At 47.1% G+C, this 17,633-nt stretch overlaps 1 protein-coding gene and 1 pseudogene across 1 annotated transcript in view; both read right to left on the reverse strand.

The window, feature by feature from the left end:
* Positions 1–17,633, reverse strand: part of LOC124555252 (aminopeptidase M1-C-like) — a 476,812-nt gene that overhangs the window by 101,574 nt on the left and 357,605 nt on the right. The gene's annotated exons all lie outside the window — the stretch shown is intronic.
* Positions 12,083–12,200, reverse strand: LOC124557373 (annotated as a pseudogene).

The raw sequence follows: 17,633 nt of genomic DNA on the forward strand, positions 1-17,633 counted from the left end.
GTGATATAGGACGACCTCCGTCCCTCACTTTCCTTACGGTTTCATCACCCCGTGTATTTGAGAAGCATTAGATTTGACTTTATGTCATACAAAAATTAATATTGGATATATGGATGAAAAAAGTTATTCGAAGGCAAGGCAAAAACAACGTACTCAGCCTGGTAGTGAAATGTCAAAAATGCAATTACTTTTGTCGATGTAGCCCTCTTTTAGGTCAATGCAGATTGACCAATACTTTTCCAATGAGTGGTTCTCATCAACACAGTGTGGTCATGGAACCTGCAGTAGCCGCTTCATTTGTTCATAAACATTTTTATTTATCTTTATTTTTGGATATAGAAACAGATGAATGTCAGACGTTATCTAATCTGGCAAAACGGGATAGATGCTCCAACAATACGTACTTCAAATCCCTCAGTTTCCTTTGCTAAAACACATTTCTGACACTTGTATTTTCCTCATGAAAGTTTTTTTTCTTTTTTTACAAATAAGGCTTTTCTCTCATGTGTGGTTTTTATCATGGTTATCAGAAGAGATGCGTGCAACTGGCCAGATATTGCCAGATATTGTTTGCCCCTTGCAAGATATGCTTACGCCTACACATACACTCCTGGAAATTGAAATAAGAACACCGTGAATTCATTGTCCCAGGAAGGGGAAACTTTATTGACACATTCCTGGGGTCAGATACATCACATGATCACACTGACAGAACCACAGGCACATAGACACAGGCAACAGAGCATGCACAATGTCGGCACTAGTACAGTGTATATCCACCTTTCGCAGCAATGCAGGCTGCTATTCTCCCATGGAGACGATCGTAGAGATGCTGGATGTAGTCCTGTGGAACGGCTTGCCATGCCATTTCCACCTGTCGCCTCAGTTGGACCAGCGTTCGTGCTGGACGTGCAGACCGCGTGAGACGACGCTTCATCCAGTCCCAAACATGCTCAATGGGGGACAGATCCGGAGATCTTGCTGGCCAGGGTAGTTGACTTACACCTTCTAGAGCACGTTGGGTGGCACGGGATACATGCGGACGTGCATTGTCCTGTTGGAACAGCAAGTTCCCTTGCCGGTCTAGGAATGGTAGAACGATGGGTTCGATGACGGTTTGGATGTACCGTGCACTATTCAGTGTCCCCTCGACGATCACCAGTGGTGTACGGCCAGTGTAGGAGATCGCTCCCCACACCATGATGCCTGGTGTTGGCCCTGTGTGCCTCGGTCGTATGCAGTCCTGATTGTGGCGCTCACCTGCACGGCGCCAAACACGCATACGACCATCATTGGCACCAAGGCAGACGCGACTCTCATCGCTGAAGACGACACGTCTCCATTCGTCCCTCCATTCACGCCTGTCGCGACACCACTGGAGGCGGGCTGCACGATGTTGGGGCGTGAGCGGAAGACGGCCTAACGGTGTGCGGGACCGTAGCCCAGCTTCATGGAGACGGTTGCGAATGGTCCTCGCCGATACCCCAGGAGCAACAGTGTCCCTAATTTGCTGGGAAGTGGCGGTGCGGTCCCCTACGGCACTGCGTAGGATCCTACGGTCTTGGCGTGCATCCGTGCGTCGCTGCGGTCCGGTCCCAGGTCGACGGGCACGTGCACCTTCCGCCGACCACTGGCGACAACATCGATGTACTGTGGAGACCTCACGCCCCACGTGTTGAACAATTCGGCGGTACGTCCACCCGGCCTCCCGCATGCCCACTATACGCCCTCGCTCAAAGTCCGTCAACTGCACACACGGTTCACGTCCACGCTGTCGCGGCATGCTACCAGTGTTAAAGACTGCGATGGAGCTCCGTATGCCATGGCAAACTGGCTGACACTGACGGCGGCGGTGCACAAATGCTGCGCAGCTAGCGCCATTCGACGGCCAACACCGTGGTTCCTGGTGTGTCCGCTGTGCCGTGCGTGTGATCATTGCTTGTACAGCCCTCTCGCAGTGTCCGGAGCAAGTATGGTGGGTCTGACACACCGGTGTCAATGTGTTCTTTTTTCCATTTCCAGGAGTGTATATGAAGACTTCGAAAGCAACCTTATGGGCTATGGTGGCGGGTACTGCTACGATTTCCCCCTTTCCTATTCCGTTTGAAATTCGATGGCGGGAAGAACAACAGCCGGTAAGTCACCTTATGCGTTCGACTTTCTGGTATTCTCCTATCATGGTCATTTTGCGAAAAGTATGTGGAGGGAAATGATATGTTGCCCAAGTTTTCTTAGGATGTATGCTCTCGTAATTGTAACAGTAAGCTTTTCCTTGATTCACAACGTCTCTCTGTCAGCGTTGACCACTTTAACTTGATGCCGGCCGTGGTGGCCGAGCGGTTCTAGGCGCTACAGTCTGGAACCGCGCGACCGCTACGGTCGCAGGTTTGAATCCTGCCTCGGGCATGGGTGTGTGTGATGTCCTTAGGTTAGTTAGGTTTAAGTAGTTCTAAGTTCTATGGGACTGATGACCTCAGATGTCAAGTCCCATAGTGCTCAGAGCCATTTGAACCATTTTAACTTGATGAGCGTCTCCGTGTCGCTGCCGAGCTTATTGAAGGAAACGTGCCGAAACGTATTGCTCACCATAGGATCTTCCCTATACCTCTATTGATACTACCAGCTAAGGGTCTGAGACTGACAAGCAGTACTGAAGAATTGATAGAACGAGGGTTTTATACGTTACCTCTTTGCAAGTGAACTACATTTCCGTAGGATGCTTCCAATGAATCTCACTTTGGCATCTGCTTACCTACAACTACCTTTATGTGGTTGTTCCATTTCAGGTTGTCTTGCACGCATACTGTTAGATATTTTACCGATGTTATGTCCACAGCGATTGATCATCAGTCCCATAATGAGACAATCGGGGGCCTTTTCACATATTTATGAGTAACATGTTGCGTTTATTTGTATTGGAGGGCCTACTTCCAGTACTTGCCACCGTCTGTCTGCTGCAAGTCGTCTTGTATTTCGCTACAGTTTTCTGGCGTTGCAACTTTTCTATACACAGCAAAATCATCCGTGAGCAGCCGTTTATATTCTGACGTTATCCACCTGTACATTTATGTACTTCGTGAGCAGTAATGGCCCTGTAACACTCTTCGAACGATGATTCCTCCCCGCCAAGAACGACATGCTGATTCCTACGAGTGTGGCTGAAAAGTAATTCCTACCAACTTTTTATGCGAAAACTCTTTAAGCTTTTTAAATTAAACTTTATTAACTTTCTACACCTTTCTTCTCCATGGATATATTTATTTCTCAACATAGTTACGAACACATTTCTCCCTACGAGGGACCAGTTCGTTGATACCGTCACTGTAGAATGCTTGACTTTATTGACGGAGCCGCAACCTCATCTCTAAATGTACTGTTTCATCACTATCTAAGTGGAGTCCTCGAAGGTGTTCTCCAAGTTTTGGAGCAAAATGAAAATCGAATGGGGCCAAGTAGGTATGGAGAATGATCGATGCCAGTGAACCCAAACCGTCAGACTGTTGCAGATGTCGCAACGCTGGAGTGTGATCTGGCATTGTCATGCTGAAGTCCGCCTGCTTAGCTGAGTGGTAACGTGCTTGCCTGCTTTGCAGTGGGCCCGGGTTCGATTCCCGGACGGGTTCGAGATTTTATCCGCTCGTGGATTGGGTGTTGTGGTGTTATCATCATCACCGACGCGCAAGTCGCCCAATGTGGTGTCACCTGCAATAAGACTTGCAACTCTGCGGCCGAATTCCCCCGGAAGGGGCCTCCCGGCCATCAATGCCATGTGTGGACGAACTCTTTGGCAAGTTTCCTGCGGTTAGAAACTCGCTTACTCCACTGTGTTTCTCACACACCTACAAAGTATCGTTACACACCGCCATGTTACACGCTAGAACCCTCTAGCGGCACAGTGTTGCAACTTGCGTCAACGAAGCTGACCGAGTAATACGCATGACATGTAATACCTCAACTGATATTGAGAACACAATAAAAAATTCAGAGCCATTACTTTCCAGTACGCTCTCTTCCATATACAGTATACACTGCCTGACAAAACAAGTGAATTACTTACAAGACGTGATCGGATATCAATTAACTCGCAACTTCGTACACATACATACAATTGATACACACCATTGACAGGCATGTCAATGATTATAGTTGCAGTTCTCTGTGGTGGGTAGAAAATTCAAATGGCTCTGAGCACTATTGGACTTAACAACTGAGGTCATCAGTGTCCTAGAACTTAGAACTACTTAAACCTAACTAACCTAAGGACATCACACACATCCATGCCCGAGGCAGGATTCGAACCTGCGACCGTAGCAGTCGCGCGGTTCCGGACTGAAGCGCCTAGAACCGCTCGGCCACCGTGGCCGGAGTGGCGGGTAGAATGGCCATCAGAGTACATTAGTGTTGTTCGTGTTTAATTTTGTAATCAGACCTGCTAGGGTATGTAAGGGGCGTGAAGAGCGTCAGATACTGATTGATCACTGATAGACACGGAAATTCCGTGTACATGTGTGATACAGCGTTATCAGAACTCTACAGCGTTTGGAAGGGGTCTCATTGCGGGTCTTCATTTGGACGGCTGGTCGAATCGTACGATATCCAGATTTGTGGGGAATTTGGATTCAACAGTGGCCCGATGTTTGGCTGCATGGGAACATGAGCGCCAGCGTACTCGCCATCAAGATTCCGGTCGACTGCATCCGACCACCATTATGTACGATGACCACCCTGTGCACCAAGCACATCATAACTCTTTCACATCTGCACCTGCCATCCGAGAACAATTAATGCACTATGTGCAACATTCTATCTCATACCGCATCACTGGTCAGCGACTAGGAGCAGCTGACTAGGGAATTTCCGTCCCATGCCTAGGCTGTGCTTGGAGTGGTGCCGTAAGTGGGCAGCATGGACTGCTGATGAATGGAGTCACATCGTGTTCAGCGATGAATCGCAATTTTGCGCTACCCCAGATGATGGTTCAAAAATGGTTCAAATGGCTCTGAGCACTATGGGACTTAACATCTGTGGTCATCAGTCCCCTAGAACTTATATCTACTTAAACCTAACTAACCTAAGGACATCACACACATCGATGCCCGAGGCAGGATTCGAACCTGCGACCGTAGCAGTCGCGCGGTTCCGGACTGAGCGCCTAGAATCGCTCGGCCACCACGGCCGGCTACCCCAGATGATCATCGACGGCAAGTATGACGGCGACGTGAGGTGAGGCCCCATTCTTCCGTTTGGGAGTCACAGCGGTGTTACTCCTGGCGTTATGGTGTGGGGCGACATCAAGTATGACTTCAGGTCACGTCTGGCAGTGACTGAGGGAACTGACGGCACCGCCGTATGCCGCGGTCATCACGTGAGACTCAATCGGGGGGGGGGGGGGGGGCATTTTTCAACAGGACATTACTCGTCCAAGCATGGAACGTGTCTTTATGAATTGTTTGCGTGATGTTGAGGTACTCTCGTGGCCATCCAGGTCCTCAGATATGTCCGTGATAGAACATGTGAGGGACCACCTCGGATGTCATATCCGTCCCAATGCCAGTTTCCAGAATATAGCAGATATATCATTGGAAACTGTAAGAATTGTGAAATACCTAAGAGAAACCGTCCAGAGCGATGTAGAATGAAGTTATCACATAAAAGTACCTATAAGAAAAGCAGAAGCCTGACATATTGAGAGGATTTTAAGGAAATGTGATTTATCCACGAAAGAAATGGCTTACAAAATAATTGTAAGGCGCAGCCGACACCTGGCTTTAGTATTAGCTATAATATGAAATGAATGGATTGCTGTATTTATTAAAAGGTTTCATTCTTTTGTAATTATTACCTTCTTTATGAAGTTATATAACTACATTGTATGAATGCTGTACTACATTAGCATTTATATAAGCATTCGAGCTATAGCTTCATGCTCCTTCCTTTTCCCATTCATATTTACCCTCCTTTTCTTACATGTATGGTGTGTGGGTAGGGTAGGGTAGGGGCCTTGTTGTCTTATATAGGCGTTGCCGACTGCAGCGCCGTCTTCTGCCTGTTCACGTATCTCTGTATTTGAATACGCATGCCTATACCAGTTTCAGTGGCGCTTCAGTGTATGACGACTGTTTCTGATTACCATTCTATCCAGTGTATGTCACATATGTTCGTTTTATTTCTGCCAAACACTTTGTGAATATGTTTTCGTTTTTAAGCTGTGACACCTACATTATATAATCAAAAGTCTTATCATGCCCAGCATGTAAGTAACACACTCTCAAGAATTTTTTAAATCTTTTAATTTAAAGCGATTTTTATCGATGCTACATCGCATTGACATAATGTTAAATATTTTCTGGTCCACTGTGGTTTCATGTGCACTGAGGTGACAAAAGTCGTAACATAACAATACACACATGTACCAGTGGCGTTAGTACCCCGTACACAAGGTATGAAATGGCAGTGCATTGACGGACCTGTCATTTGTATTCAGGCGATTCATGTAAAAACGTTTCCGACATGATTATGGCCGCACGACGGGAATAACAGACTTTGATCGCAGTATGGGAGTTGGAGCTAGACGCATGGAACATTTTATTTCGGAAATCGTCAGGGAATTCAATCTCCCGACATCCACAGTGTCAAGAGTGTGCCGAAAATACCAATTTTAGGCACTACCTCTCATCACGGACCACGCAGTGGCCAGTGACCTACACCTAACCATCAAGAGCAGTGGCGCTTGCGTAGAGTTGTTTGTGCTAACAGCTAAGCAACACTGCGTGAAATAACTGCAGAAATCATTGTGGGACATATGACGAAAGTTAGGACAGTGCGGCGAAATTTGGCGTCAGTGGCCTATGGCAGCAGACGACCGATGCGAGTGCTTTTTGCTAACAGCACATTACGTGCACCTTCTCTCCTGGCACATGATCATATCGCTTGGACCCTAGACGACTGGAAAACTGTGGTCTGGTCAGATGAGTCTCGATTTCGGTTGGTAAGAGCTAATGGTAGGGTTCGAATGCGGCGAAGATCCCACGAGGCCATCTATATTCAGTGTGGTACTTGAAAATGGCCAAAAGCCGAAACCATGAGTGTATAGTGGATCCATACTGCCAAAGGGCGAAAGTTTCATTTAAAAAGTATTACATGGCTGTGGTTCCAACCCATAGAAAAATTATCAATAATGTTTTGGATTGCCCTTTCTTCCGTATTAGTCGACCACAATACTATTCCACTCACTTGTCGTGGGTTTTTCCCGTGATCCTTCACGAGGACACTCTGAAACAGTTGATAGTACACATAATAAAAGAAGTTTGGCATCACCTCGGTTCCGAGAGTTCCGGAACCTGTACAGGAAATTGGAAGAGAGATCAACATAAGCATCATTTCCGCCCTTTTTCATTGCTCAGAAAACCACACTTTGCGTATTGTCCCACCATACAGAGAGACCTTCAGACATGGTGGTCCAGATTGCTGTACACACCGGTACCTCTAATACCCAGTAGCACGTCCTCATGCACTGATGCATGCCTGTATTCGTCGTGGCATACTATCCACAAGTTCATCAAGGCACTGTTGGCCCAGATTGTCCCACTCCTCAATGGCGATTCGGCGTAGATCCCTCAGAGTGGTTGAGTGGTTGGTGGGTCACGACGTCCATGAACAACCCTTTTCAATCTATCCCAGGCATGTTCGATACGGTTCATGTCGGGAGAACATGCTGGCCACTCTAGTGTCTAGATGTCGTTATCCTGAAGGAAGTTATTCACAACATGTGCACGATGAGGGCGCGAACTGTCGTCCATGAAGACGAATGCCTCGCCAATATGCTGCCGATATGGTTGCACTGTCGGTCGGAGGATGGCATTCACGTATCGTACAGCCGTTACGGCGCCTTCCATGACCACCAGCGGCGTACGTCGGCCCCACATAATGCCACCCCAAAACAGTAGGGAACCTCCACCTTGCTGCACTCGCTGGACAGTGTGTCTAAGGTGTTCAGCCTGACCGGGTTGTCTCCAAACATGTCTCCGACGATTGTGTGGTTGAAAGCATATGCGACACTCATCGGTGAAGGGAACGTGATGCCAATCCTGAGCGGTCCATCCGGCATGTTGTTGGGCCCATCTGTACCGCGCTGCGTGGTGTCGTGGTTGCAAAGATGGACCTCGCCATGGACGTCGAGAGTGAAGTAGCGCATCATGCAGCCTATTGCGCGCAGTTTGAGTCGTAACACGACGTCCTGTGGTTGCACGAGAAACATTATTCAACATGGTGGCGTTGCTGTCAGGGTTCCTCCGAGCCATAATCCGTAGGTAGCGGCTATCCACTGCAGTAGTAGTGCTTGGGCTGCCTGAGCGAAGAATGTTATCGACAGTTCCTGTGACTCTGTATCTCCATGTCCGAACAACATCGCTTTGGTTCACTCCGAGACGCCTGGACACTTGTTGCGATCCCCTCCTGGCACAAAGTAACAATGCGCACGCGATCGAACCGCGGTATTGACCGTCTAGGCATGGTTGAACTACAGACAACACGAGCCGTGTACCCCCTTCCAGGCGGAATGCCTGAACTGATCGGCTGTCGGACCCCTTCCGTCTAATAGGCGCTGCTCATACATCGTTGTTTATATCTTTGGGAGGGTTTCGTGACATCTCTGAACAGTCGAAGGGACTGTGTCTGTGATACAATATCCACAGTCAACGTCTATCTTCAGGAGTTCTGGGAACCAGGGTGATGCAAAACTTTTTCTGTTGTGTGTATATGCAAAATTGTCTTGATGTCATTTGCGTCGCGCTTTACTTACTCACCACTGCACTTGTTTACTATGACGTCGCTGCATATTTCCGGTAATGGCAATGCAGGGCTAAGTGCAATAATATCGTGGTCAGGTAGTACCTGATTTCAGTGTTTACCCAGTGTATTCATGGTCCACGAATAGCAGTCAGAGTTTCATCACTTCTCCGAAAAAGCTAGGGAAAATAGCCTATTATATATAAAAAAAGTGAGGCGACACCGTCTTTAGACATGTTCAGCCGTCCAGTGGCACCTACTGAATCCTGAAGAAGATGCCAGCAGAAGCATCTGAAAGCCAAAACTTTTTTTAAGAGGAATACGAATGGTCTAGCGACACAGAATGTTTAATCTGCAACGACAAAGGCCACGAAACCCTGCAGACTTATATACTACCCTGACATGTTCCATACGAAGAAGATACTTACTTCGGTCAGTCGAAAACTTCAGCTGCTAGTAATGAACAACATTCGTGTGCAATCACACATCTGGCCTGTTCCACAGATCATCGGGTTTTAATGCCATGGCAAACCTATCGATCCCTTTGGAACAACAAACCAAATGCCAGGGTTGTGATGGCCAATACACAACTTGCTGCACGTTGCTACAACTAAAGTATTATTTATTATGTCAGTGTGTAAACAGCTATAGTTGCATAATTGTTATACGAGCCACTTAGTTTAATCAATAGTTAACTTCAGATTAAATGAATGTGTTATATTCCATTTGCGCTTTAGTTTTGTTCTTCGATTCACAACTAGCTCGGGCGTTTTAAGCCACTACCCAGTGTTACATCTTTGCAAATTTTCCACCTTATCTACAGCAAATATCTGTGAAACCACCGCCGGTCGCGGTGGTCTAGCGGTTCTGGCGCTGCAGTCCGGAACCGCGGGACTGCTACGGTCGCAGGTTCGAATCCTGCCTCGGGCATGGGTGTGTGTGATGTCCTTAGGTTAGTTAGGTTTAAGTAGTTCTAAGTTCTAGGGGACTTATGACCTAAGCTGTTGAGTCCCATAGTGCTCAGAGCCATTTGAACCATTTGTGAAACCACCAGTAACAGTAAAATCTGTAAACCAAATGAAAGGAAGCACACCATGTGAATAGCCGGCCGAAGTGGCCGTGCGGTTAAAGGCGCTGCAGTCTGGAACCGCAAGACCGCTACGGTCGCAGGTTCGAATCCTGCCTCGGGCATGGATGTTTGTGATGTCCTTAGGTTAGTTAGGTTTAACTAGTTCTAAGTTCTAGGGGACTAATGACCTCAGCAGTTGAGTCCCATAGTGCTCAGAGCCATTTGAACCACTATGTGAATACACTGCCATTTTCTTAAGTACGGCATCTTTTTTCTAGGTAAACACTACATAATGGCTTAAAAAGCCAATCTTAGTTTTGGAACAAAGAAGAAATCTATATAGTACAGACTAAGTGCAAAACGCCAAATTCATTTAATTAATTTATGACTGTGTTACCATTATGAAGATCAACTTCAGATGTACACCAACAATATTGTACCTGGTTTGAATCGTATGAAGTAACTCTATATGCATGTCGTAGATGACCAATGGATTGCCACCAATGAAGAGTGAAATCAGAGATCAGGACAACAGTAAATTTGTTTAATTAACTTTTCTGTTCCGGCTCTCAGGTGTAGTTCATCAGGAACAGCTTGGTGGCGGTGTCCAGTTGCCTCTCATGCGAAACAGTGCTGGTCCAGCATTCCTGACAGCGTAAAGGGTGGGGTTGAGCAAGGCGTCACTCGAATGCCGTTGTCAGTGACGTCTCCGCGATGACGGTGCAGCGGCACAGCTGACAGTTCCCCGGGGGTGGCCGTGACCTCCCTCCAGCCATCAGGCGGCTCTCTACTCTGGCGGCAGTTGCTTTCATGACTCAGGGCAGGCTGCTCTATCCTGTGGTCGAACAGTGGACCCCATACTGCAATCTAGGATGTTGCTACGGGTGAGGCAGACTCATGACGTAGGTTTTGATACTGAGACGACAATGTTTTAGTACACGAATAGTTGAGTATTTATTCACTCCAGACTATGGTCGTTTAGAGCTGAAGACATGTACTTTGAACACTTTCGTGGTGGCAAGTGAGGAAAGGTTTCCGTCTTGCCGTTGGCGTATTGCAGCGTCGGCTTTTACTCTAGACTGTGCCGAGCTGGCTCTGCTGCACACTGCCTGTTGGCCGTGTTTTGCTTCGCAATGCACAACACTCTCGCCTGCCTGCAACTCACTCCCACTCTGGTGTACTTTTTGATCGAATATGCTCGATATGCTACATTGTCCTCCTGTTTATCAAGACCCAGTCCCTCAGGTCGACCAAACTAGATTATCCTCTACACTAGAGTTCCTGGTGACCGGCCCTTCTGGCTCTGTTTCGCCTCTGAAGAATTATTCTAATAGCTGGTTTCCTTAACGCTATTACTTAAACTTACACATTTCTATAGGGCCCCATGCCGTGCTCTTTAACTGTAACACGATGGAACTTATTTCATTACTAGGCTTGTTGCACAATAACTTCTAATTCTCTATTCCAATCCTCTATTCCAGACTTACAAGCTAAAATGAATAAGTTATTCTTAATACTACCCCCCTTGTGCGTTCATCTTCCTTCTGCTGCTTTTATGCTCGGAGTATCCAGCCCACTGAAATCTGAACGACAGCTGGGTCTGGACTCAGTCTTATGCTTCGTCTTCTACGTAACGTAAGGACTACGCTCAGCAGAACAAGTGCTGCTGTAGTGGTTGGTATGACAATAGTCTACGTTGTCTCTTTCCGGTGCTGATTTTCCAGACGTAAATTTACATGCTGCAAAAGGTTTCCAGGGAGACTCGTCCTTCCCACTGTTTCAGAAGCGTGTTTATGGACTATCTTAATTCTGATCCTAGAGTAGGATTTAAGCTGGCTAGATTTGTGGCAGGTAGCACTTCCATGAGCTCCTCTTGCCAATAAAAACGTGACTGCGAAATATTAAGGTGAATTATCCCTGACATCGTGTCGGTCAGATGGAAAGATGGTTCCATTATCTCGCACACTGTTCCATTTAGTAACAAACCACTCCCGTTTAGTTCTAGCCCCCTTGCTAACGTAAGCTTCCCCCGGCCTCGAAAGACCCTTACGTACTGACCGACCGCCGTGTCATCCTTAGCCTATAGGCGTCACTGGATGCGGATATGGAGGGGCGTGTGGGTAACACACTGCTCTCCCAGCCGTTGTCAGTTTTCGTGATCTGGGCCGCTACCTCTCAATCAAGTAACTCATCAATTTACCTCACAAGGGCTGTGTGCACCCCGCCTGCCAACAGCGCTCGGCAGACCGAACGGTCATCCATCCAAGTGCTAGCCAAGCCCGACAGCGCTTAACTTCGGTGATCTGACGGGAACCGGTGTTACCACTATGGCAAGGCCGTTCGCCCTATGATAATGAGTATGTACTTATTCCTTGCAGGTGTTTTATTGAATGTACCTAAAACAACAGCACAAGAAATTCGAATGGCGCTAATGCTTCAGGTAACCTCTGCAATGGTAGTCTTGTTCGACACTAATCCGATCCCTGTGCGCACTATATGCAATTCCGCTCATACTGATTTAGTTCGTCTGCCTGTTCCTCCACCAACACCTTTCTGCTACTCTTCTGTTGGTAGATCTGCACCTTTCATGGCCCGCTAATATGTGATCATGAGCTGCTTGTAGCACACTATTACTTAGCTTCGCAGTCCCAACTTGGTTCCTTTGCATACCAAGCTATCTTGCATACAAAACTGCGATTGCTTAAAATACTGCTTACATTCGGCATTCGCTCTCTGTGAAGTTTGCCATTCTTTATGTTCATTGCCCCCATTATGTAATACTGCTACTTTTCTACTTAAGCCCTCTGCATTTCCGTACTTCTTCCAAGGTTTATGCTTGACTATGAAATCAGATGCACTTTGTCTTACGGCCCATTGTGTCAACCTACTAGAAGGACCCTTTAACCTCAGCAGCCATTTTAATGCCGCACTATCTGTTATTACCCTGAACTTTTTGCCATACAGATAACATTTGAAATATGTGATTCCATAAACAAAGCTTAACATCTCTTTCCCCATTGTGGAATAATTTCTTACTGCAGAATTTAGTTGTCTTGATGTGTAAGTTACTGGTGTTCTACAGCTTCTACCTTTTATGACATCATCACATGATCAAACAAATTCTCGCGTAAAATTCGGAAGTACCAATTCGGAATCTACACTCCTGGAAATTGAAATAAGAACATCGTGAATTCATTGTCCCAGGAAGGGGAAACTTTATTGGCACATTCCTGGGGTCAGATACATCACATGATCACACTGACAGAACCACAGGCACATAGACACAGGCAACAGAGCATGCACAATGTCGGCACTAGTACAGTGTATATCCACCTTTCGCAGCAATACAGGCTGCTATTCTCCCATGGAGACGATCGTAGAGATGCTGGATGTAGTCCTGTGGAACGGCTTGCCATGCCATTTCCACCTGGCGCCCCAGTTGAACCAGCGTTCGTGCTGGACGTGCAGACCGCGTGAGACGACGCTTCATCCAGTCCCAAACATGCTCAATGGGGGACAGATCCGGAGATCTTGCTGGCCAGGGTAGTTGACTTACACCTTCTAGAGCACGTTGGGTGGCACGGGATACATGCGGACGTGCATTGTCCTGTTGGAACAGCAAGTTCCCTTGCCGGTCTAGGAATGGTAGAACGATGGGTTCGATGACGGTTTGGATGTACCGTGCACTATTCAGTGCCCCCTCGACGATCACCAGTGGTCTACGGCCAGTGTAGGAGATCGCTCCCCACACCATGATGCCGAGTGTTGGCCCTGTGTGCCTCGGTCGTATGCAGTCCTGATTGTGGCGCTCACCTGCACGGCGCCAAACACGCATACGACCATCATTGGCACCAAGGCAGAAGCGACTCTCATCGCTGAAGACGACACGTCTCCATTCGTCCCTCCATTCACGCCTGTCGCGACACCACTGGAGGCGGGCTGCACGATGTTGGGGCGTGAGCGGAAGACGGCCTAACGGTGTGCGGGACCGTAGCCCAGCTTCATGGAGACGGTTGCGAATGGTCCTCGCCGATACCCCAGGAGCAACAGTGTCCCTAATTTGCTGGGAAGTGGCGGTGCGGTCCCCTACGGCACTGCGTAGGATCCTACGGTCTTGGCGTGCATCCGTGCGTCGCTGCGGTCCGGTCCCAGGTCGACGGGCACGTGCACCTTCCGCCGACCACTGGCGACAACATCGATGTACTGTGGAGACCTCACGCCCCACGTGTTGAGCAATTCGGCGGTACGTCCACCCGGCCTCCCGCATGCCCACTATACGCCCTCGCTCAAAGTCCGTCAACTGCACACACGGTTCACGTCCACGCTGTCGCGGCATGCTACCAGTGTTAAAGACTGCGATGGAGCTCCGTATGCCACGGCAAACTGGCTGACACTGACGGCGGCGGTGCACAAATGCTGCGCAGCTAGCGCCATTCGACGGCCAACACCGCGGTTCCTGGTGTGTCCGCTGTGCCGTGCGTGTGATCATTGCTTGTACAGCCCTCTCGCAGTGTCCGGAGCAAGTATGGTGGGTCTGACACACCGGTGTCAATGTGTTCTTTTTTCCATTTCCAGGAGTGTATGTTAAAGATTCTTTTAGCTCCTCAAAAGTATGCTGGCATTCATGTGACCACAGAGGTTTAGTACCCTTTTTAACTACTATGCCAACAGTTTGCCAATATCCTCAAATCCTTTTACTAACCAGCGCTGCCGGCCGGAGTGGCCGTGCGGTTCTAGGCGCTAAAGTCTGGAACCGAGCGACCGCTACGGTCGCAGGTTCGAATCCTGCCTCGGGCATGGATGTGTGTGATGTCCTTAGGTTCGTTAGCTTTAATTAGTTCTGAGTTCTAGGCGACTGATGACCTCAGAAGTTAAGTCGCATAGTGCTCAGAGCCATTTGAACGAACCAGCGCTGATAGTTCGCGACTCCTAAGAATGATTGCAACTCCTTTGCAGACTCTGGTACAGGAAATTCACGTACAGCTTTAATTAATCTTGGGGTCTTCTGTAACCCCGCCTCTACTTATGATATGACCTAGGTATGCTACCTCTTCCATAACAAAATTACACTTTTCTGTCCTCAATGCTAACTTCGCTGCTTTTAACCTTAGGAATACTTCCTTTAATCGCTGCATATGCTGTTCCATATCACTCTCATAGACGATTATGTCATCGACATACACTAAGCATTGCGACGGTTTTAAACGCCTGAGTTCTCTGTCCGAAAATCTCTGAAACCTTGCAGGTGCATTTTTTTAACTCGAACAGCATTCTTCTCAATTGGTAGCGTACACAGCGTTCCGAAAATGCTGTCTTGTGTCGATTCTGTGGAGCAACCTCTATCTGATGATAACCACTCTTCAGATCCATTGTTGAAAAATATTTGCATTGTCCTAAATGTCCCAAGGTTTCTGTGATGGGTGGCAAAGGGTAGGCCTCCATTATGGTTTTCGCATTTAGATGTCTGCAATCACAACAAAACCTATATTTTCGTGTTCCTCCGTTTTTTTTTTTTAAGACGACTATACCTGATCACCATGCACTATCGCTTTCTTCACTTATTCACTTATTCCATCTTTCAGCTGTTGATCGATAAATTCCTCCAAAACTGACTAAGTACCTATCATTTCGTGTTGGTATGCGGTGTTGTAATGTGCATGGCCCTTCTGGAAAAAATAAATTCTTAAATTCCAGAAGTAATTTTTCCATCTGTTCCCTATTACTTCACTCTAGGTGCCCACTTTTTCTCGCAATGCAGTTTCAATGGCGTCTGGCGATTGCCCATGGCTGACGCCCCTCATGGCCCATTCCTCTTCCTGACCCAAAGTGATTTCCCCCTATCTTTAGGTACACAATTGTGTGAAGCAAGTCTTAGTGGGACCATTCACGATTTAATCGGTTAGTCTTTCGCGACAGACTCCGCTCGCGACATCGCTGCACTGGCAGTGGCTTCACCTATCCTGAAACATTTTTCCGTGAAGTTCCACTCAATGTTGCCAAAGATCGATTATGGCACAATACCGATATAAGATATCTAATCCCAGAATCATGTCGTAGTCCTCACTCACATGTGGCACAATCTCTACACATTGTTTAAATTGAACCGCATCCAGGCAAAAGTCTATGTCCACCGATCGTAATGGTGTGACATCATTATTCCCCATTCCACGCAATCTGTACTGTGGTGGGTCCCACTGCTTACGTTTCATCTGATTACTATTGGTGACCGACACATGCGTCCCTTTGTCCAATAATATCCTGCAACCCTTCTTTCCTACCTTTCCTCTTATCGCACAACCCACCTCTGCAAACGATTTTGTAGCATCCAGTCTTAATGGGAATGACCATTGGTGGACCTGGGATTCACATTGGCGTTTACGCATTATTCTACCCCTAAGACTAATGCTTCCTCTTAATTTATTCACATCACCCTGAGGCTGGCGACACTGCCTCCTTACATGCCCGTTCGTCCACACCTGAAACATTTTATACTAACTGCAAACACTGTCCGTTTACCCTGCATTCCAATCGACAAATCGATCTCCTCACGCTCTATAGCTAACTGCTCTATTGTGTGCAAATCCATCAGACTCCCTATCCGCACACATCTTGAGATTTGTGCATGCAACCCCCTTAGAAAAATCATCGAGTGCCCTCTGCTCAGCTTCTTGAAAATGATTTCATCGATTGCGGCATCCTGTCCTAATTCATAATTGCATCCCTTAATTTTCCTTGTACTATCCTCAAATCATTCCATAGTTTCCGTATTTTTCTTAGTTCTTGCACTATTTCGTTTTGTATATCTCTGAACTAACACTTCTTTAAATTCTTCGAATGTTGTGGTTCCCTTAAGAGCTTCTGTATACCCTACATAAGTTAGTTTCAATTTTGCAACACTCAATAATTCCTTATCAGACCACCTTTCCATTTCAGCCAGATTTCCAAGGTCTCTTACAAAGGCCTGCAAATTCTCGGCCGACTTACAAGTAAAAGGAGGAATTAAACTTGCGACTGACAAATCTACAACCCATTGTGACTACCACGATTCAGTTCTGTATTATTCACTGTTAATTGTGCTACCTTTTCTAACAATATGTACTGCTTCTGGCACTGACACATCCTGAGTCTGTTCCTGTCGAAGCTTTCTCATGGCCACACTCATTTTGAGAACGAACACTGACAAGACCAGAAAACAAAATGCATTAACTTAATTCTTGTGTCTAATTATGAGCGATCTCGACTCTCTGCATTGCCTAGCCATATGCCCCCAACGATTACATGTGTATAACATTTTACCAAAACTGATTCCACACATGGCTCTGAGTGGCCGTCAAGGCTACACAGTGCCCTCCTAACGGGGACTATCCGACCGTGACGTCAATTACCTCTAAAGCTACACAAATGCACTGATTTTCTACTTACAGGCGGGCCGCTGTGGCAGAGCGAGCGGTTCTAGGCGCTTCAGTCTGGAACCTCGCGACCACTACGGTCGCAGGTTCGAATCCTGCCTTGGGCATGAATGTGTGTGATGTCCTTGGCTTAGTTAGGTTTAAGTAGTTCTAAGTTTTAGGGGACTGATGACCTTAGATGTTAAGTCTCATAGCGCTCAGAGCCATTTGAACCATTTTTTCTACTTACAGCAAAGTCTTCTTAACAAAATACACGACGGCCAAACCTTTTCTCCGTGATCAAAATACCATCAAAATTTTTGGACTCACTGTACCATAGGCTGTAAGTTCAAATGTTGCTCTAAGAAGCTGACGTCAATGATCTGACA

The sequence above is a fragment of the Schistocerca americana genome, chromosome X (genome assembly GCF_021461395.2).
Source record: "Schistocerca americana isolate TAMUIC-IGC-003095 chromosome X, iqSchAmer2.1, whole genome shotgun sequence".
NCBI lineage: Eukaryota > Metazoa > Arthropoda > Insecta > Orthoptera > Acrididae > Schistocerca > Schistocerca americana.